The following is a 21,499-nucleotide window of genomic DNA, read 5'->3' as shown; positions in this document are numbered from 1 at the left end:
TCTCGGACAACAGGATAACCGCTTATGTCGAACGCTGGTGGTCCAACTGGTGGTCCAACTTTATTGACCACAGTCAGAAAACAACAAAACGCCTTCTATGAATGACATTTGCATGGAAAAAAGGCTTTGCGCCCTCTAGTGTTCATACAAAGTATTAGGTTTTGATCCGAACAGCAACATTCAGTGTTTTTCCAAAACAAAGATTCATATCATTCATAAATTGGCATTTACAGGTAGTGTCATGGTGGCCAATCAGAGCTGAATTATTTTACACACAAACCCACATACGTCTACATACACTTACACCAAACAGGTGGAGGAAGCTGTAGAAACTGAGAGTCCGCGGTGGAACGATGGAAAGTTTGCATCGTCTAAGTGGAGAATTAAGAACTACTTCAAATGTGTTGAGGTCAAAGACAAGAATGAGAAAAATACGTCTAGGAGAGAAGATTCTGTCAACATCCAGAAAATAAATCCAGATGTTTATCAGGACAGTTTCTGAGATTGGAAGTTTGATTTATCCAACTTATTTGTTTACTTTTGTTGTGTATAAAATACACAAAAATACAAAGTACCTGTTTGTTTTACTTTTTTCAATTGACTTGACAAAATCTGATTAGAAATAATAAAAACTTTAACACAAAGCAACATTGTGTTAACAGTAATGTAATAGTTACTCATTCTAGTAACGATTTCCTTCTAATATAGAGTGGCTGTAGTGATTTATGCTAATTTGCCTTTCGATGTTGATTACTTCCCATTTCTATGGGGATGTTGTAAAACAGGTGGATTCATTTTTGGTTTTTTAAAGGTGTATGGGGGTTGTGTTCAATATTTGGGGAAGTAATATGACTTTGAAATACATTTCAGCACAGCTGTCACTTTCTGAGACTTCAGTATTTTCTGAAAATGCTCTTTTCATTTCTCCGGGAAAGAGCGTTCATTGTGTTAAAGGTGAAGTGGTTAAAGTGTTTTTTTGTGTGAAGGTGGTCAACCACAGTGGGTGAACTGAGAACTAAGGCAGGAGCTGTCAGTGACCAGGAATAAACACCGACAGCCTGGAGGACCACTCTGCATGTTTGAAGGAGGTTACACCATCTCAGATTCCTCTGAAATATTCAAATATTTACAGCCCATTGAGATTTTAATAATAAAAAGTTCTGCTTAAATTATGTAAAATGGTTTAAAATACACTTTTAATGTGTTGCTAAACCACAAAAAACACACCTAAAATATGAAATACAGAGAACAAAAACTAGTGCAGCTTTTAGATAATAATCTTCATGACCACATTAACCAATAAAATATTTTCAAACTTTTTTTTTGTCTTTTTGTTTCTTTAAATTTGCACCATAGGCTGTTTTTATCTCTTTGGTTTACTTCCTGCTTCTTTAATTCCCACTGTAGTAAATCACACCAAGGTTCACTTGCAAGTGGTGACTTCCACTGTAATATTAAGGTGGATGGAGAATCCCTGGTTCTAATGAACATTTAGAAAAGGAAGGGAACCTGCCGTGTGAGGAACCCCCATCTGGAGAACCCACCTGCAGACTGAGGGTGCTGGTGATGTTGGCCTTGGGCATGGAGATGGCCACGCTGGTGACGCTGGTCCTCTCCAGCCACTAGGACAGCAGGTCCAGGCTCAGCAGCTTGTCCAACCGGGCCAGATTTTCCACGTGGAAGGGCATCAGGAACACCGCGCTGGCCTGACCCCCCCACAGAGGGACCTCCAGCACTTGAACCATGTTCTCCATGTCTTCGTGGAAACGGAACAAACCTGTGAGGGGAGAGAACAGAGACTTTCCCTGCGGCAGACATTTCTCGTGTCACAGCAAAGTCCTGACCATCCAGAGGAGCAGAACAAGAAGCGGCACTCAGGAACCTGTGACAAAGCAACCTTGCTAAACTGACAGCGGCACGAACAGCATTAAAATGAAAATCTTCTGCTACTTTCATCCAGAACTTCACTCTGCCCTGTTGTTTGAAGACAATCCATAAAACATGAAAAAGGGCTGCTAAATAAACCATGAGGGGAGCAGCAGGAAGCACTATTGGACCTCACAGATTTTCTTTACCGCCTTTTTTTTGTAGCATTCATTAGCTGGTGGGAGTTTGACCGCCACCGATGGGGCTTTCTCATACCTGCTCTGTGCATCATCACCACTTGGGTGTACTTCCATCCCAGGAAGGTGCGTAGATCCTTATTGCCTTCGCTGAACTCCCGCTCCCACAACCCTGAACACACACACACACACACACACAATCACACACACACAAAAACACATCACAAACTGGAACGGATGGGCTTTAGGAGAAGAATCGGAGGCTGAAAGCGCCACAAAAGGCGTTCACAAAGGCGAGAACATCGTGAGCATTAGACGTAACCCTGCCTTGCTTCCTAATCGGAGCTTTTATGGAAAGCACATTCAGGAGGAAGCATCCTCATTACCAGGTTCTAAAATTAAGAAGCTCAAATGAACAGAAAAACATGGTACAATGCCTCGTCACATTAAAAGCCAAACCAAAGACGCTTTTAATAGAAATTAAGAGGGTAAGGAGCTGCGAGATGCTTTTAACTAAATGCACTTGATGAATTATTCATCAGGGGAGAATGGGCCCCCCTTTAAGAGCACAAATTTTACCCCGCCAACATGAAAGAAGCCGACAGACATCCTCCAATAATCTAAGAGGAGAATTTAGCAGCTGTCAGTGTCGCAGTTCTTTAAAAGGAGGACTCCGTCTTTCATTTTCATTAAAAACCAACTTCCAGGAAGAGAGGGGAACCAAAACGTCGTGACTACAACATGCGGAGAATGACGGCCATGCAGCTTCGAGTGTTTCAGCGATCTCGCCGCTGGTGCTTGACTGGTTGAAGGTAGAACAAAAACAAAAGGAGGCTGAACAGGTCCTGTCCTGAGCTGCTTCTTGAATCCAAGCCAAGGATCCTGGCAAGGCTGGCGTCCATCGTGGACAGCCTCATATCAGATCTTTAGACCTCAGACACCAAAACTGTAGCTCCAGTGTTCCCCGAATCACTGTCACTCTTCAACTATGACGCAATTAACGTCATTGGAATGCATTCTGAGGTGAGGAAATGTGCTTTGCACCGATATGCAACACTTTATAGCAGTAAAGTTTTTACACAATTATTGTAACCTGAGGGTCTGCAACTATGGAGAGAAATTAGACTCAGTCGGATTTGTGCGTGCGTAATTCTTGAGTTGTGCGTAAGTTAGGATTTGTGTATGCATATTCTTGCTTTGTGCGTGCGTAAATTAGGATTTGTGCATAAATTTGGATTTGTGCGTGATTTGTTACTCACATAATACGTTTTGTGTATAAGTTAAAAAAATGTAAAATGAAAAAAATACAAAATGCAATTTACGTGTGCACAAATTAAGATTACAACAGCTTGAAACTACTTACACACACACATCTTTAAAAAACACGCACGAATCCCTTGTTACGCACACACGAAGCCAGAGTTACGCACGGATCTACCGTGAGACTGTTTTGACGTCTCACAAATTCGTCCGTAAGTGCTGCGTTTAAATACCAGTGGAATGCTCGGTCATTAGAATTTTCCTATCAGCCTTCCCTTCTACGTATTTCCTTCAGTGGGTGTAACAGGGCTTAAAAAAACTTTAAAGGAAAATAAAAATTATTATCTGAGAATATGACGTTCACTTTTAAAGGCTAATATATATATTAAAAGTGTATTATTCTCCGAGACTCCGAATTGATACAAAATGCGTAACAGGAACGACCAGTAGGGGGCACTGTTTTTTTTCTTCCGGAAAAATCAAAGGCAGTCAGACTGAGAGAGTCACGGGAAGAATGGCGGCCCATCTCGGTGGTCAGCGCCCCGAAGTAAGTAGCCTCTATGTTCAACACTAACATCTACTGTCTTCATGTATTGATTGAGTCATTGTCTGGATATGTTTAGAAGGTACTGAGCCCGTGTCCTGACATTAAGATATAAAAATATATCTTGTTCCCACAGATTAATATCTTGTTCCCACAGGTTATTATGTCGTTCGCACGAAATACTATTCCGTTCCCACAAGATACTATTCCGTTCCCACAAGATACTATTCCGTTCCCACAAGATACTATTGCGTTCCCTCAAAATACTATTCCGTTCCCTCGAAATGATTAACTTGTGCGAACGCAATATTACCAGCCAGTTGCCCAAATGCCGGCATACATCAAAGAGCTCTGCGGCGGCGCTAGTAGTAGCCTAGCAGGAGCTAGCGTATGACAAAGCAGCCTAGTTATCATAAATCTTTTGATATTTTTCTTATATTCATTGAGACAGTAATAAAGTGATCATTTTTGTTTTTCATGTTCCTTTTTTGAACGAATATGGGTCACAGAGACACGGAAGTTACCGCTGAAAGCGGCTTTTGCCGGCGTACAGAGAGCATATCCGCGTGAATGACTTATGACGTGAATAATTATTGCGTTCGAAAGGATTAATTATTGCGTTCGAACGACATAATTATTGCGTTCGCACGAGTTAATCATTTCGAGGGAACAGAATAGTATTTCGAGGGAATGCAATAGTATCTTGTGGGAACGGAATAGTATCTTGTGGGAACGACATAATAACCTGTGGGAACAAGATATTAATCTGTGAGAACAAGATATATTTTTATATCTTAATGTCAGGACACGGGCTCCGTAAGAAGGGAAGGCTGATAGGAAAATTCTAATGACCGAGCATTCCACTGGTATTTAAACGCAGCACTTACGGACGAATTTGTGAGACGTCAAAACAGTCTCACGGTAGATCCGTGCGTAACTTTGGCTTCGTGTGTGGGTAACAACGGATTTGTGCGTGTTTTTTAAAGATGTGTGTGTGTAAGTAGTTTCAAGGTGTTGTAATCTTAATTTGTGCATACGTAAATTGCATTTTGTATTTTTTTCATTTTACATTTTTTTAACTTATACACAAAACGTATTATGTGAGTAACAAATCACGCACAAATCCAAATTTATGCACAAATCCTAATTTACGCACGCGCAAAGCAAGAATATGCATACACAAATCCTAATTTAAGCACAAATCAAGAATTACGCACGCACAAATCCGACTGAGTCTAATTTCTCTCCATATGCAACCCACATGCCTCCACTGTGGATCTTTGGATTTGAATTCAATTCAATTCAAGTTTATTCAATTGTATATGTATAGCCCAAATTGACAACAACGGCCGTCTCAGTGGGCTTCATACCAGTAATTGTAAGGTTAACATACAATCAAAAAGGATCATAAATGCATAGAATTCATTAGGATAATACTAGAACTTTAACTAAACAGACTCCCTGCCCTTAGACCCCCCCTTTGAGGTAAGGAAAAACTCCTAAAATCCGGAAAAAATGAAGAAACCTCAGGGGTGTCCACATGAAGGAGGGATCCTCCCCCAGGACGGACAGGCGATTTACCAGAACTCATAGAAAAGAATTAACTTATCTAACTCTACAACTACATATTTAAAGTCCAGCAAATGATCTTCATCTAGATGAAGTTGGGGGACGGTTGGGGGCGGGAGACGAGTCGGAGGCAGGATCCACAGCCAGGTGTAGGAACAGTAGCAGAGGCAAGTCAGAGACGAGGTACACTGAAGGCAAATGTTACTTAAATAATTTTTCTGTTGAGTTTATCAGGTTTTCTGCACCACAAAAGTAGAGTTGCTGTCCAGAGGCAAAGCACTTCAAGTCTAGAATTGCATTTATCTTTATTTAGATTTTCTTTCTAAAATTGGAAGTTTGACTTAATGTTTTCATTCTTATATTTCATAGTAAAGGGAGAATAAGGATGAAGGTGAACCAAAGTTATAATGGTAGAAAACACGATCTTTGACTTTCCTGCATTCTTAATTCAGGTAAATCTGCTGCAGCAGGAGGATCTTATTTGAGCATATTTTTCAAAGACAATAACGTGGGAGTTTGTGGCTCTAGCTGGGTTCTGGTCCATAAGAAACGGACCTAAATGGCTCTTTTAGCGTTAAAGGTTGCAGATCGATGGTGTAACCCATCAGCTTTACACAGATATGCAACATTTAAGGGTAGTATATTGTTCACGCAATTAATGTCAAAACGACTGATTCAAATGCGGCAAAGGCGCCTTTACCGCATTGAAACACTTTACGACAGTGAAAGTGTTGCATATGACAACAATTGTGACAAATGACATAGGCCAGCTCATTTTGACGCGGAGAAAAGCAGCTTTGTGCTGATATGCAGGTAGTAAAGTGTTTACCTCATTACACAAACAAGTGGATTTTGATGCAGAGAAGAGCTGAGCTGTAAAGTGTTTGATGCAATAAAAAAACAAAGGCTAATTTTTTTTTTTTTTTTTTATATACACTGTATTTTATCCCACGAAGGGAAATTCTTTCTCCGCATTTGACCCATCCCCTTGGGGAGCGGTGAGCTGCAGCCGAAACCGCGCTCGGGAGGCAGTAGCGTTAAGGGTCTTGCGTAAGGACCCTCACTGGGTGATGTTAACTGCTCGCCATTGATATGGTAATTGCCCCCAGTACCATTGCTCTTTCCCCTCCGGGAATCGAACCCTGGTTTCCTGCATGGTAGCTTCCCACCTTACCAACCGAGCTACCTAGCCGTGCTAAGGTGTCCATGAATCGATAGACCAACCGATTCTGATGTGGAGAAAAGCTTACGTCATTAAATGGTTTACGCAGACAGCCTAAACCAGCTGATTCTGGTGCTTAGAAAAGGCGGTTCGGTCCATATGCAAGACTTTGTTATTGGAATTTAGAATCCATTGGAATTAGAATAATTGAGTAGACGGTCAAAAAGTTACAGTTGTTTCATGTCACCAGGTTAAATGCAGGACAGGTGAGCCTCATTGGAGTAAAAGGTTCTCCCAGCAGCCTCCAAAAAGTTGGGTAAAATAACTCTACCTCTTTAAAGTTTGTCATAATACACAAGTTTTTTTTCCTTTTTACTCTTTCTATATTACATTTCTAGAATCCTCGATGGTAGGATGATTTCTGAGGATGGCGATCAGGATTTATTGGACACACTGCCCGACTCAGAGCTCAAGTCCCGTTCGTTGGAACAGTGGCCGGCCCTCCCTGTGCGCTGTGGCCTCAGCGAGGTACTTGTGAGGTGCTGAAAGCCACTCGTACCATTCACCGTTCAACAAGTCCCAATTGGATCCGCTAACCCCTGACAGCTGTCAGTTTTCGAGGGGCTTGGGGCAGTGCGGTGACTGCCGTAATAACCTCATTCTCAAAGCCTCTACTTGTTGGATATTGTGAAAGACACGGGAGAATGGAGGTCCAGATGTCACATTTTGCTCTCTGTGAGCGACGCTTGAGGCTGGCTCTTTCTGTAACTAATGACGACTTCTATTACCGACTAATGGTTAAGGAAAAAGAAAAAAGGAAAATGATGGTACTCAACACTTAATACCCCCACACAAAGAGGCCAAACCCAAATAGAGAAAAGAAAATGACTCAATTACTTTGATAAAAGTTTGAAGACTCATTAAATGCTTCAGCTGAAAAGTGTTCAGCCTCGTCTTCCATTCTCGCTAATCACTAGATCTCATGGGGAGGAGAAAAAAACGCCACCATCAAAGGTTTGGAAAAGACGGAGTGATGATGGATTGAGAGCTTCAATCAGGAACACAAAACAATTCTGTCTACCACTTAGAAACTATTGAATGAAGCTTGAAGTACTATCCTGACCTTAAAAGTCACAGGAAACAGTAAAAAATACAAACCGTTAAAAGTCTTACAATGTTTTAGGATTGTGCTCTTTTAGCTAAGCTGATGCTAGCCGCTGACAGAACCATGACGGTTTCTTCTTACGAAAAACAAGACAAGAAACAGGCAGACAGAGTTTATGAACCAGACTATCAAGTTTTTATTTTAGGACAAATAGTATAGGAGTGTTTCATTTGACGATAAGCAACAAAGATTGAGGACATCTGGTCGTCAACTGAAGGCATGGCAACACGGAATTTAATTATTTTAGACAAATAAAAACTGTAGACTAATCATTCATTCATTCATCGTCTAAATGTGTTTTGTCTCTTTCGGGTTCATGGGGCTCGCCTCGTGGGCGAAGGCAGGGGACATCCTGGACGGGTCGCCAGTCTGTCGCAGGGTCATGAATCACAAACCTAGGGACAATTTTGAGTAACCAATCAACCTATGAAGCATCTTTTTGGACGGTGGGAGGAGTCCCCGCAGAAAACCCACCCATGCACGGGGAGAACATTCAAACTCCACACAGAAAGGTCCCCTATTGGGGTTCTGTTTCAGGTCCCCCAGTCGGAACTGGAGGGGGCCTTCTTGCTGTGAGGCAAGAGGGCTAACCACTGCACAACCATGCAGCCCTAGACTAATCAATTGAAGATAATATTATATTATGGATGTAACGAAATCTTTAACAACAATCTGATACATATCAATCGGTGGTAGACAGCAGCCCCCAAGACCCAGCCCCGGTTGAGCGGATGAAAATGGATGGCTGTTTGTTTTTCTTTTGTAACACAAACATGTTTGCTTTTGCTGCGTTTTAATTTTCTATTCAAAACTGTTGACAAGAAACTAATTAGCCAATTTATTTCCATGTATCAGTAGCCCACAGCCAAATGGTTTAATGCAGAGTGTTGACAGCAAACGTCTTTGTACCAAGAGATATAATGAAGTTAAAATAAATGTTTTTAGATTGGTATGAAAGAATTGTAGAAAGAGTTCATTAACACACATCATTTATAATTTTCTAACGCATAAAAAGGCTCATATACAGTAGGTGGATTTACAAGACAAAAGCCATTTCAACCCCTCAACATCTGCCGATTCGGTATCAAGTATTCTTACAGAACAGATCTCTTTGTCAAAGAGCCTAAAGATCAAAACACGGAAGCACTTATTTTATTAAACACTAAGGCGGAAACAGCCAAGATAATTGCTACTAATCAAAAAATAATGATCCAACCACTCAAATAGTGGTTAGCTCTGGACTTGTTGCACTGCCTCGTCTGCTTCCTTTACAATATTTCCTTTCAAACGCTGTGGTTTGGGACAAAACACAGCCTGAATGCACAGGGCGGTGTGAACTGGAGCTCGCTCTGCAGACTTTTACATCCTCCCGCCTCGCCACAACAGTCAGTGTCTTTTGGTTTCTCAGCAGGACGCGCTCTGTCTCTTTCCTTTTCCCATTCATAATTTGCTCCCTTTTTCTGAACCCAGTTTGTTTTGGTTTTAAACGTGTTCCTGAGCTCACTCCACTAATTGGCCGTGAGCTTCCCTTCTGCGAATGCTGTGAAAGGGTCAAAAACAAAGGGTCAGTGAGGTTTCTCCCTTCTTTTGGTTCGCTTTCAATAATTAAAGTGAGGCTAAGAAGAGAATTCAGACCAAAATGTAAAGTTGTTCACTTGGTGCCAAGTGTCCCGAACCCGAGCTCAAAAACTCCAGCGTTGATGACGGCCAGGAGAGAAATCGTCCACAGTTTCTGAGCGAATCAAAACCAAATGAATCCAATTTCCTTTCATCTAATTTACGCTGCCATCTCTGGAATTATCTCATTTGTGTGTCTCCTCCCAACGCCGGTGGAATCAGACAAAAACTCCTTTCATAATAGAGTCCGAATGTCAAACAAAGAAAATTAATTAGAAAGCTTGACAAAGCGCCGTCTATCAGGAAGTAAAATGTTTTTTTACGGCACTACCTGCGAGTGACGTCAAGGAAGATGAAAAGATCAGATAAACTACCACAAACTAAAGACAAAAAACAAGAAAACACCCAAAAAAGAACAACTACAGGGAAGTCAGGGACGACTTTAGTATCATTCTTTCAGGAAATTGTTGGCAGGAATGAGAATTTCACTCGTCGAGAACAGGAATGTTGGCAAAGGCAGCAGAAGATCACATCCCTATTAAGTCATCACCAAAAAAATAAAACGAAACCACTTCTATAAAAAACTCAAAATAAGCACTAACAGCTTTAAAAATATGATAATAATTCATTAATAAATCAAACTACACTGTTGATTATTTCTTTTGAATTTACTTAACAGAATCTTTATCTACCACCAGGGCTGTTGCCATCAGACAGGAAGTAATACACGCTCTTACAACTACACTCAAAAAAATGAAGCCCCTCTTTCATGTAACACAATTAAATTCTGTTTGTTTTATTTAAATATATTTATTTTAAAATAATAAATCTACATTTAATTGACCTAACACAAAATGTATTAATAGTTTCACCTATAAACTCCAGTTATCCAAAATAAATGAGTTCAAGTAAGGGGCGTGCTGTGCACATGATGAATGCTGTTTTCCTGTTTCTCTTTATTTATTCTTTTTAAAGTGTCTTCTGCTGTTTTTCAGCGACAATTTTTCATCTATTTTACCCATTCAACTATTAAAATATTCAGCTCTTCCGTCTATTGCCTGCTATGACTTTTGGTCCTTCAAATCCTTCGACTTTTCGAAGAGAGAGAACTTTCGTTTGTGTTTTTCCACGTGAAAAACGTACTGTGGCTCGGAATCGTTTCAACTCGGTTTCTTCCAATAAGACGATATATGACGAACCTCATTTATAGAAATAATTATTCGATTTGTTTATACTGGCGGCAGTAAATTGCCACAAAAGTGTTCACTCAGTGGATCAGTCAGCGGGATTGGCATGCAGAGGTTCTAAGTTCAAGACCAGCTACAGACCCGTCTCAGATGACATTTTTTGTCTTGATAAAATTGAGTTTGACTAACTCAATTATATTTAATTACATGGAAGAATTTTCTTTGAGGTGGGGCTACTCATATTTATTGGATGGAAATCCTGCCCACAATTAAATTGAGTTCATCCAATGAGTTATTTTTTTGAGTGTAGCGTAACTCTTCAACCACTTACGCAATTATTGTAATGCCAACAGATTCTATAAACGGCTTTTCTCTGGGTCCAGATACGTTGGAAATGCGTTAATTGCGTAAACGGCTGAAGAGTTATGGGGGTTCAAAGAACGTCAACACAGGAGCTAAACAAAATAGTTAACTTCTACAAAAAACTTTTATATTTAAACTGTTTGGTGTTTAATAAATCCTAATTATATAAAGCTTTTGTAAATGAATTCGCATAAAACAAAACAAAAAATTCCCAGAATAATTTGCAAACACCGTATTGGAACAGTATCCGTGCTTCCGTTGGTCACAACATGACCTTGTTCCCTAAGGCTATGTCCGATTCCCACCCTAACCCCTAACTACTAAAAAACGATAAAGTGCGGGACGATGTAGTGCCCTGGATTTTAAAAGCTTTTCGGACACCATGCCCCCAATTTTTTCTTTTTCTTTAAAAGGCGGATATGACATCATCGATTTGACAAAGTTAAAATCTAATTGATATGAGCGTTTTGTGATGATTGTGTTCTGAAGATAAATACGTTGATATTTTATTTTAAATAATACATTTAAATAGATGGTAGATTCAGACAGCACTACAACATGGCAAACGCATCATATAGGAAAAAGACTAAGACTCAAAGCTAACGGTCATGTGATCATGAGGTCCTATAGAGAGTTGCCTTTACTAGCAACATGACTTCAATTCTTTGATGCTCTTGTTAAAATTCTTTAAGTCAGGAAGAAAAATGTATTATTCACAAAAATTGTAAATATATGAAAAGATTCAAAAATTAAATCCAAAATATTTAACATAAATCCAACGGATTCTGAAAGATGAGAAAAGCAGCTTTGAATAGAACTGCAACCCTTTACCACCATAAATACCTTAGATTGTTTGTAGATTTCGTAAATATCGGCACAATTTCGGTGCAAAGTAGCTTTTCTTTGCAGCAGAATCATCTGGAATGATGTTAATTATGTAATTAAAAAAACTACGGTGGTCCAAGATTGCAAACACTGGAGCTAAACTCAGCTATTTAAAGGATTCAAACATAAATTGTCAGACGTACAAATAAACAGTAAATTAACTAATTTTTATCAAACAAACTAAGCACTATTGGCGTTAACAACTCCATCTCCTAACATGCTTTTTCTTTGTCATGTCTTCATTACACCAACATCCACTTTTTCAAAATAAACGTTTTTAAAAGTCTTGTGTCTGAAAACTGGTTTAACCCTTTTACACCAGCGTTGACGTGCGTTGAACTATCGCAACTCTTTAAGGGTAGTATATTGTTCACGCAATTAATGTCAAAACGACTGATTCAAATGCGGCAAAGGCGCCTTTACCGCATTGAAACACTTTACGACAGTGAAAGTGTTGCATATGACAACAATTGTGACAAATGACATAGGCCAGCTCATTTTGACGCGGAGAAAAGCAGCTTTGTGCTGATATGCAGGTAGTAAAGTGTTTACCTCATTACACAAACAAGTGGATTTTGATGCAGAGAAGAGCTGAGCTGTAAAGTGTTTGATGCAATAAAAAAACAAAGGCTAATTTTTTTTTTTTTTTTTTATATACACTGTATTTTATCCCACGAAGGGAAATTCTTTCTCCGCATTTGACCCATCCCCTTGGGGAGCGGTGAGCTGCAGCCGAAACCGCGCTCGGGAGGCAGTAGCGTTAAGGGTCTTGCGTAAGGACCCTCACTGGGTGATGTTAACTGCTCGCCATTGATATGGTAATTGCCCCCAGTACCATTGCTCTTTCCCCTCCGGGAATCGAACCCTGGTTTCCTGCATGGTAGCTTCCCACCTTACCAACCGAGCTACCTAGCCGTGCTAAGGTGTCCATGAATCGATAGACCAACCGATTCTGATGTGGAGAAAAGCTTACGTCATTAAATGGTTTACGCAGACAGCCTAAACCAGCTGATTCTGGTGCTTAGAAAAGGCGGTTCGGTCCATATGCAAGACTTTGTTATTGGAATTTAGAATCCATTGGAATTAGAATAATTGAGTAGACGGTCAAAAAGTTACAGTTGTTTCATGTCACCAGGTTAAATGCAGGACAGGTGAGCCTCATTGGAGTAAAAGGTTCTCCCAGCAGCCTCCAAAAAGTTGGGTAAAATAACTCTACCTCTTTAAAGTTTGTCATAATACACAAGTTTTTTTTCCTTTTTACTCTTTCTATATTACATTTCTAGAATCCTCGATGGTAGGATGATTTCTGAGGATGGCGATCAGGATTTATTGGACACACTGCCCGACTCAGAGCTCAAGTCCCGTTCGTTGGAACAGTGGCCGGCCCTCCCTGTGCGCTGTGGCCTCAGCGAGGTACTTGTGAGGTGCTGAAAGCCACTCGTACCATTCACCGTTCAACAAGTCCCAATTGGATCCGCTAACCCCTGACAGCTGTCAGTTTTCGAGGGGCTTGGGGCAGTGCGGTGACTGCCGTAATAACCTCATTCTCAAAGCCTCTACTTGTTGGATATTGTGAAAGACACGGGAGAATGGAGGTCCAGATGTCACATTTTGCTCTCTGTGAGCGACGCTTGAGGCTGGCTCTTTCTGTAACTAATGACGACTTCTATTACCGACTAATGGTTAAGGAAAAAGAAAAAAGGAAAATGATGGTACTCAACACTTAATACCCCCACACAAAGAGGCCAAACCCAAATAGAGAAAAGAAAATGACTCAATTACTTTGATAAAAGTTTGAAGACTCATTAAATGCTTCAGCTGAAAAGTGTTCAGCCTCGTCTTCCATTCTCGCTAATCACTAGATCTCATGGGGAGGAGAAAAAAACGCCACCATCAAAGGTTTGGAAAAGACGGAGTGATGATGGATTGAGAGCTTCAATCAGGAACACAAAACAATTCTGTCTACCACTTAGAAACTATTGAATGAAGCTTGAAGTACTATCCTGACCTTAAAAGTCACAGGAAACAGTAAAAAATACAAACCGTTAAAAGTCTTACAATGTTTTAGGATTGTGCTCTTTTAGCTAAGCTGATGCTAGCCGCTGACAGAACCATGACGGTTTCTTCTTACGAAAAACAAGACAAGAAACAGGCAGACAGAGTTTATGAACCAGACTATCAAGTTTTTATTTTAGGACAAATAGTATAGGAGTGTTTCATTTGACGATAAGCAACAAAGATTGAGGACATCTGGTCGTCAACTGAAGGCATGGCAACACGGAATTTAATTATTTTAGACAAATAAAAACTGTAGACTAATCATTCATTCATTCATCGTCTAAATGTGTTTTGTCTCTTTCGGGTTCATGGGGCTCGCCTCGTGGGCGAAGGCAGGGGACATCCTGGACGGGTCGCCAGTCTGTCGCAGGGTCATGAATCACAAACCTAGGGACAATTTTGAGTAACCAATCAACCTATGAAGCATCTTTTTGGACGGTGGGAGGAGTCCCCGCAGAAAACCCACCCATGCACGGGGAGAACATTCAAACTCCACACAGAAAGGTCCCCTATTGGGGTTCTGTTTCAGGTCCCCCAGTCGGAACTGGAGGGGGCCTTCTTGCTGTGAGGCAAGAGGGCTAACCACTGCACAACCATGCAGCCCTAGACTAATCAATTGAAGATAATATTATATTATGGATGTAACGAAATCTTTAACAACAATCTGATACATATCAATCGGTGGTAGACAGCAGCCCCCAAGACCCAGCCCCGGTTGAGCGGATGAAAATGGATGGCTGTTTGTTTTTCTTTTGTAACACAAACATGTTTGCTTTTGCTGCGTTTTAATTTTCTATTCAAAACTGTTGACAAGAAACTAATTAGCCAATTTATTTCCATGTATCAGTAGCCCACAGCCAAATGGTTTAATGCAGAGTGTTGACAGCAAACGTCTTTGTACCAAGAGATATAATGAAGTTAAAATAAATGTTTTTAGATTGGTATGAAAGAATTGTAGAAAGAGTTCATTAACACACATCATTTATAATTTTCTAACGCATAAAAAGGCTCATATACAGTAGGTGGATTTACAAGACAAAAGCCATTTCAACCCCTCAACATCTGCCGATTCGGTATCAAGTATTCTTACAGAACAGATCTCTTTGTCAAAGAGCCTAAAGATCAAAACACGGAAGCACTTATTTTATTAAACACTAAGGCGGAAACAGCCAAGATAATTGCTACTAATCAAAAAATAATGATCCAACCACTCAAATAGTGGTTAGCTCTGGACTTGTTGCACTGCCTCGTCTGCTTCCTTTACAATATTTCCTTTCAAACGCTGTGGTTTGGGACAAAACACAGCCTGAATGCACAGGGCGGTGTGAACTGGAGCTCGCTCTGCAGACTTTTACATCCTCCCGCCTCGCCACAACAGTCAGTGTCTTTTGGTTTCTCAGCAGGACGCGCTCTGTCTCTTTCCTTTTCCCATTCATAATTTGCTCCCTTTTTCTGAACCCAGTTTGTTTTGGTTTTAAACGTGTTCCTGAGCTCACTCCACTAATTGGCCGTGAGCTTCCCTTCTGCGAATGCTGTGAAAGGGTCAAAAACAAAGGGTCAGTGAGGTTTCTCCCTTCTTTTGGTTCGCTTTCAATAATTAAAGTGAGGCTAAGAAGAGAATTCAGACCAAAATGTAAAGTTGTTCACTTGGTGCCAAGTGTCCCGAACCCGAGCTCAAAAACTCCAGCGTTGATGACGGCCAGGAGAGAAATCGTCCACAGTTTCTGAGCGAATCAAAACCAAATGAATCCAATTTCCTTTCATCTAATTTACGCTGCCATCTCTGGAATTATCTCATTTGTGTGTCTCCTCCCAACGCCGGTGGAATCAGACAAAAACTCCTTTCATAATAGAGTCCGAATGTCAAACAAAGAAAATTAATTAGAAAGCTTGACAAAGCGCCGTCTATCAGGAAGTAAAATGTTTTTTTACGGCACTACCTGCGAGTGACGTCAAGGAAGATGAAAAGATCAGATAAACTACCACAAACTAAAGACAAAAAACAAGAAAACACCCAAAAAAGAACAACTACAGGGAAGTCAGGGACGACTTTAGTATCATTCTTTCAGGAAATTGTTGGCAGGAATGAGAATTTCACTCGTCGAGAACAGGAATGTTGGCAAAGGCAGCAGAAGATCACATCCCTATTAAGTCATCACCAAAAAAATAAAACGAAACCACTTCTATAAAAAACTCAAAATAAGCACTAACAGCTTTAAAAATATGATAATAATTCATTAATAAATCAAACTACACTGTTGATTATTTCTTTTGAATTTACTTAACAGAATCTTTATCTACCACCAGGGCTGTTGCCATCAGACAGGAAGTAATACACGCTCTTACAACTACACTCAAAAAAATGAAGCCCCTCTTTCATGTAACACAATTAAATTCTGTTTGTTTTATTTAAATATATTTATTTTAAAATAATAAATCTACATTTAATTGACCTAACACAAAATGTATTAATAGTTTCACCTATAAACTCCAGTTATCCAAAATAAATGAGTTCAAGTAAGGGGCGTGCTGTGCACATGATGAATGCTGTTTTCCTGTTTCTCTTTATTTATTCTTTTTAAAGTGTCTTCTGCTGTTTTTCAGCGACAATTTTTCATCTATTTTACCCATTCAACTATTAAAATATTCAGCTCTTCCGTCTATTGCCTGCTATGACTTTTGGTCCTTCAAATCCTTCGACTTTTCGAAGAGAGAGAACTTTCGTTTGTGTTTTTCCACGTGAAAAACGTACTGTGGCTCGGAATCGTTTCAACTCGGTTTCTTCCAATAAGACGATATATGACGAACCTCATTTATAGAAATAATTATTCGATTTGTTTATACTGGCGGCAGTAAATTGCCACAAAAGTGTTCACTCAGTGGATCAGTCAGCGGGATTGGCATGCAGAGGTTCTAAGTTCAAGACCAGCTACAGACCCGTCTCAGATGACATTTTTTGTCTTGATAAAATTGAGTTTGACTAACTCAATTATATTTAATTACATGGAAGAATTTTCTTTGAGGTGGGGCTACTCATATTTATTGGATGGAAATCCTGCCCACAATTAAATTGAGTTCATCCAATGAGTTATTTTTTTGAGTGTAGCGTAACTCTTCAACCACTTACGCAATTATTGTAATGCCAACAGATTCTATAAACGGCTTTTCTCTGGGTCCAGATACGTTGGAAATGCGTTAATTGCGTAAACGGCTGAAGAGTTATGGGGGTTCAAAGAACGTCAACACAGGAGCTAAACAAAATAGTTAACTTCTACAAAAAACTTTTATATTTAAACTGTTTGGTGTTTAATAAATCCTAATTATATAAAGCTTTTGTAAATGAATTCGCATAAAACAAAACAAAAAATTCCCAGAATAATTTGCAAACACCGTATTGGAACAGTATCCGTGCTTCCGTTGGTCACAACATGACCTTGTTCCCTAAGGCTATGTCCGATTCCCACCCTAACCCCTAACTACTAAAAAACGATAAAGTGCGGGACGATGTAGTGCCCTGGATTTTAAAAGCTTTTCGGACACCATGCCCCCAATTTTTTCTTTTTCTTTAAAAGGCGGATATGACATCATCGATTTGACAAAGTTAAAATCTAATTGATATGAGCGTTTTGTGATGATTGTGTTCTGAAGATAAATACGTTGATATTTTATTTTAAATAATACATTTAAATAGATGGTAGATTCAGACAGCACTACAACATGGCAAACGCATCATATAGGAAAAAGACTAAGACTCAAAGCTAACGGTCATGTGATCATGAGGTCCTATAGAGAGTTGCCTTTACTAGCAACATGACTTCAATTCTTTGATGCTCTTGTTAAAATTCTTTAAGTCAGGAAGAAAAATGTATTATTCACAAAAATTGTAAATATATGAAAAGATTCAAAAATTAAATCCAAAATATTTAACATAAATCCAACGGATTCTGAAAGATGAGAAAAGCAGCTTTGAATAGAACTGCAACCCTTTACCACCATAAATACCTTAGATTGTTTGTAGATTTCGTAAATATCGGCACAATTTCGGTGCAAAGTAGCTTTTCTTTGCAGCAGAATCATCTGGAATGATGTTAATTATGTAATTAAAAAAACTACGGTGGTCCAAGATTGCAAACACTGGAGCTAAACTCAGCTATTTAAAGGATTCAAACATAAATTGTCAGACGTACAAATAAACAGTAAATTAACTAATTTTTATCAAACAAACTAAGCACTATTGGCGTTAACAACTCCATCTCCTAACATGCTTTTTCTTTGTCATGTCTTCATTACACCAACATCCACTTTTTCAAAATAAACGTTTTTAAAAGTCTTGTGTCTGAAAACTGGTTTAACCCTTTTACACCAGCGTTGACGTGCGTTGAACTATCGCAACTCTTTGACCGTTTTCACAATCAACGCAGTTCCGGCAGATTCTAAAGCGGAGAAAAGCAGCCTAGCGTCAATAAGCAACTCCTTACAGTAATGAAGAACACTGACAACTTTTGTGGTAACCCTTGTGCTATCCTAGACACTTTAACATTGGGAGTTGGGTCATCTAGACCCACTAGACAGTGCTCTGAACCTTTTTTCTTCAATGATTTGTGATCTTCACTGGTGTCCATGGATTACATGAAATCTTTCCACCTTTATCCACCTTTGTCACGGTAGGGAGAACACGCCAATGTAAGGGTGGGGTCATCTAAGATAGCACAAGGGTTAAATTCCTGTTCAGGACCTAAAGTTGTGTCTATGCTAGCATTTACGTTAGCGGGATTAGCTCCTGTAGCGGTGGGACTAGCTCCAAACAAATTAAACTCACGAAAAAAAATTAAAATCAAATAAAACTGATTAATTTATCTTTACTAAGAATATTAAGTTTTGATCAAATCTATCAATTCAGTTTCCTTTAAGACAATTTGTTTTTTAAGATAAAAAAAAGGCATTTAGTTTAGTAGGAACTCTTATTTTTACTAACAAATTTCCAAACTTTTTTTCCAAAGTTTAAACTAGTAGCATATCATGACTGATTTGGGAGGAAAGGAAAGGAAAATAAACATTTTTATTCAGGTAGTAATTGAATTCGATGCAGAGTTTTGATTTGATTCAGGACTGATGGGTAACAGTGTTTAAAGAATGCAGTGTATTTGTCAAACATTGTTTTATACTATGAAGTTTAAAGTCGTATCTGGACTTTATCTCCTTAATGGAGGACATGAAGGAGCAGACCTGGATCTGCTCATGCTGCCAGAGAAAACCGCCTCAAAGGGACGCTTTTTTCCCCCCGCCTGTTTTATCCTCTTTGCAGTGATTTCTTTGACAGTTTTACTGTCAAAAACAGAAGCGAACGCAGTGATAATTATCTAAAACTGGGAGATTAAGGAGCCGGCGCCGACAGAGGCACGGCTGTCCGCAGCAGCTCTGTCTACAAACCTTTAAAGTGCAGAGCGTTTGCCAGGATCACAGCTCCAGCTTTAGCTTTGATTCCTCCTTCCAGAGGAGCTCCTTCCAGGCCGCCGGTGCCAGCCTTTGCCCAGTCGCCGAGCCGTTTCAGGTCGGCGCTGGGGTCTCCTTTCCCCAGCGTCTGATGCTGAAGTCCGAACTTGCTCTGGCTCTCCTTCACAAAGGCCTGTCTAAGCGCGGGGGCCTGCTTGGTAAACACGGCCGAGGACCAGCGCAGGTGGAAGCTGCTCCCATCAGCCTCCGTAAACCTCTTCAGCGCCCCCGACAGGACTCCGTCTGACGTCTCCGAAGGCGTCTCGGGCCGGAGCAGGGCTTGGATTTGCGTGGACGTCTTCCCCGAGGAGGCTTCACTCAGAGCCTTCAGGGAGGAGGCCAGGAGGAGCGGGGAGAACAGGGTGTTGACGGAGCCGGAGGGGGTGCGGAGGGCCCGGTACAGGCGCAGACCCAGGGCCCAGCTCGGGTCGCTCAGAAGAAGAGGTGGAGGTGGAGGAGGAGGAGGTGGTGCAGAGCCAGCGGGGCTCTTAGGTGGAGTGCTACTTCTGCACGCATTGAGAAATTGGAATGAGATGAGGAGAAATAAATGCAGTGTGGGCCGCATGGTCGACCTGGAAGACAGAAAAAAGGGAGTTTGCATTCAAATAGGTACATAAATAGTACGAAGGCTGCAAATGTAGGTTAAAGTGTGAAATTTCACTGAACTCCTAGTGACTTTCTAAAAGTATCTGAACAGGTTTAACTTGCTGTAGCTAATACAAAAAATGTATTACTATGTTGAGTTGGCTAGCTTATATAACCACAACCTTTAATTTTTAATTTATTTAAATGTGAAAACAGATACATTTATAGACTTATAGAAATTAAAAGTATTAATTTCTTAAGCTATACTAGTTTTTTAAAGCTAAATGAGTACATTTAGTTAGGTATAAAATATATTAAATATTAATTAACAGTTTTAAGTTAAGAACTTTGGGTAAAACTTGCGTCAAAATTTGTTTTTGATGTGTGTTTTACTTTAATTCTTCCACGTGTAACTCCTTAAAAAATCAACTTTGAATAAGAAATAAAACTTGAAACGGCCAAGAAAAAAAGGACGAGAAACGAGTCCCTTCATGAAGCGACGCGAAAAGTTTTTACGTCGAATGTTAACGGTTTCCGGTAAATGTCTCGAGCCACAAACAAGACTTCTGAGTAAAATGGCGCTATTTATTTTTTTCCTCCCACCGCAGAAAACTCACCGTTAGTTTGCTCACGCGCCCGCTCTGCCGGCTCTGGCCGCCACCGTCCGTCCAGCGGAAGTGTCTGGGTCTCGGCTCCGACGTGGCAGAGGAAGTCTGCCCGTCTCCCCCTCCAACCTCACCCCGGCTCTCCATCGCAGCGCTTCCCGAAACTTCCGTGCTCCGCGCGGGACATGGAGAAAAAAAAACAGAAGTTCACTTAAAAAAAGAAATGACACATTAACGTTTTAAAAGAACGTCAAAACTTTCTAATTTATCTACATTTAACTAGATAGATAGATAGATAGATAGATAGATAGATAGATAGATAGATAGATAGATAGATAGATAGATAGATAGATAGATAGATAGATAGATAGATAGATAGATAGATAGATAGATAGATAGATAGATAGATAGATAGATAGATAGATTTGATAAAAAATAACTTTTTAAATACAATTTCTTTTCAAAAACAATTTTAGCCAAACTGTACGTGTTGTTGACATTAGGTGCTAAAATAATAGTAAGCTAACGCTTGTTAAATTCCGTAAATTTTCAGGGCCTAAAACATTTATTTAAACAAAAATTTAGGGGGAAAAATAACTTATAAAACTGCTAAACCTGTGTTTTTATTTATTCCAAGCTGAACACTCAGAAAAGTACATAAAATGCTAGAGAGATTTTCAAAGTCAAGTTTGCGCTGTCTAATTAATTTTTTTATTTGTCATATTAGGAACTCAAACTTTAAGCTAATTTTTGTGATCATTTCGGCTTTAAACACATAGAACAGCTAAACATACAGAACATGGACATAAATGTTAGTAGAAACCATCTAAATGTGTAAAAGAACATACATTTGGAGCTTGTCCAAAAAATGTACATTGTAATTTTGATGTAAAGGTCAAGAAACAGGCAGTTGGTTCTTGAAACTGCATCTATTGCTCTGTGA

General features: G+C 39.8%; 1 pseudogene across 1 annotated transcript in view; it reads right to left on the bottom strand.

The window, feature by feature from the left end:
- The window catches only part of LOC101162003, a 43,826-nt pseudogene extending 23,015 nt beyond the window's left edge, over positions 1–20,811 (bottom strand). Inside the window, exons 1-4 of the transcript XR_002292364.2 lie at positions 20,569–20,811; positions 19,304–19,938; positions 2,143–2,235; positions 1,545–1,777 (exon numbers count right to left, since the gene is read on the bottom strand). The product of XR_002292364.2 is annotated as a serpin H1-like (transcript). The remainder of the gene's footprint in view (positions 1–1,544; positions 1,778–2,142; positions 2,236–19,303; positions 19,939–20,568) is intronic.
- Positions 20,812–21,499: the final 688 nt, after the last annotated feature.

This window comes from Oryzias latipes, chromosome 18, assembly GCF_002234675.1.
Source record: "Oryzias latipes chromosome 18, ASM223467v1".
Lineage (NCBI taxonomy): Eukaryota > Metazoa > Chordata > Actinopteri > Beloniformes > Adrianichthyidae > Oryzias > Oryzias latipes.
This window is presented reverse-complemented; position numbering and strand designations above follow the sequence as displayed.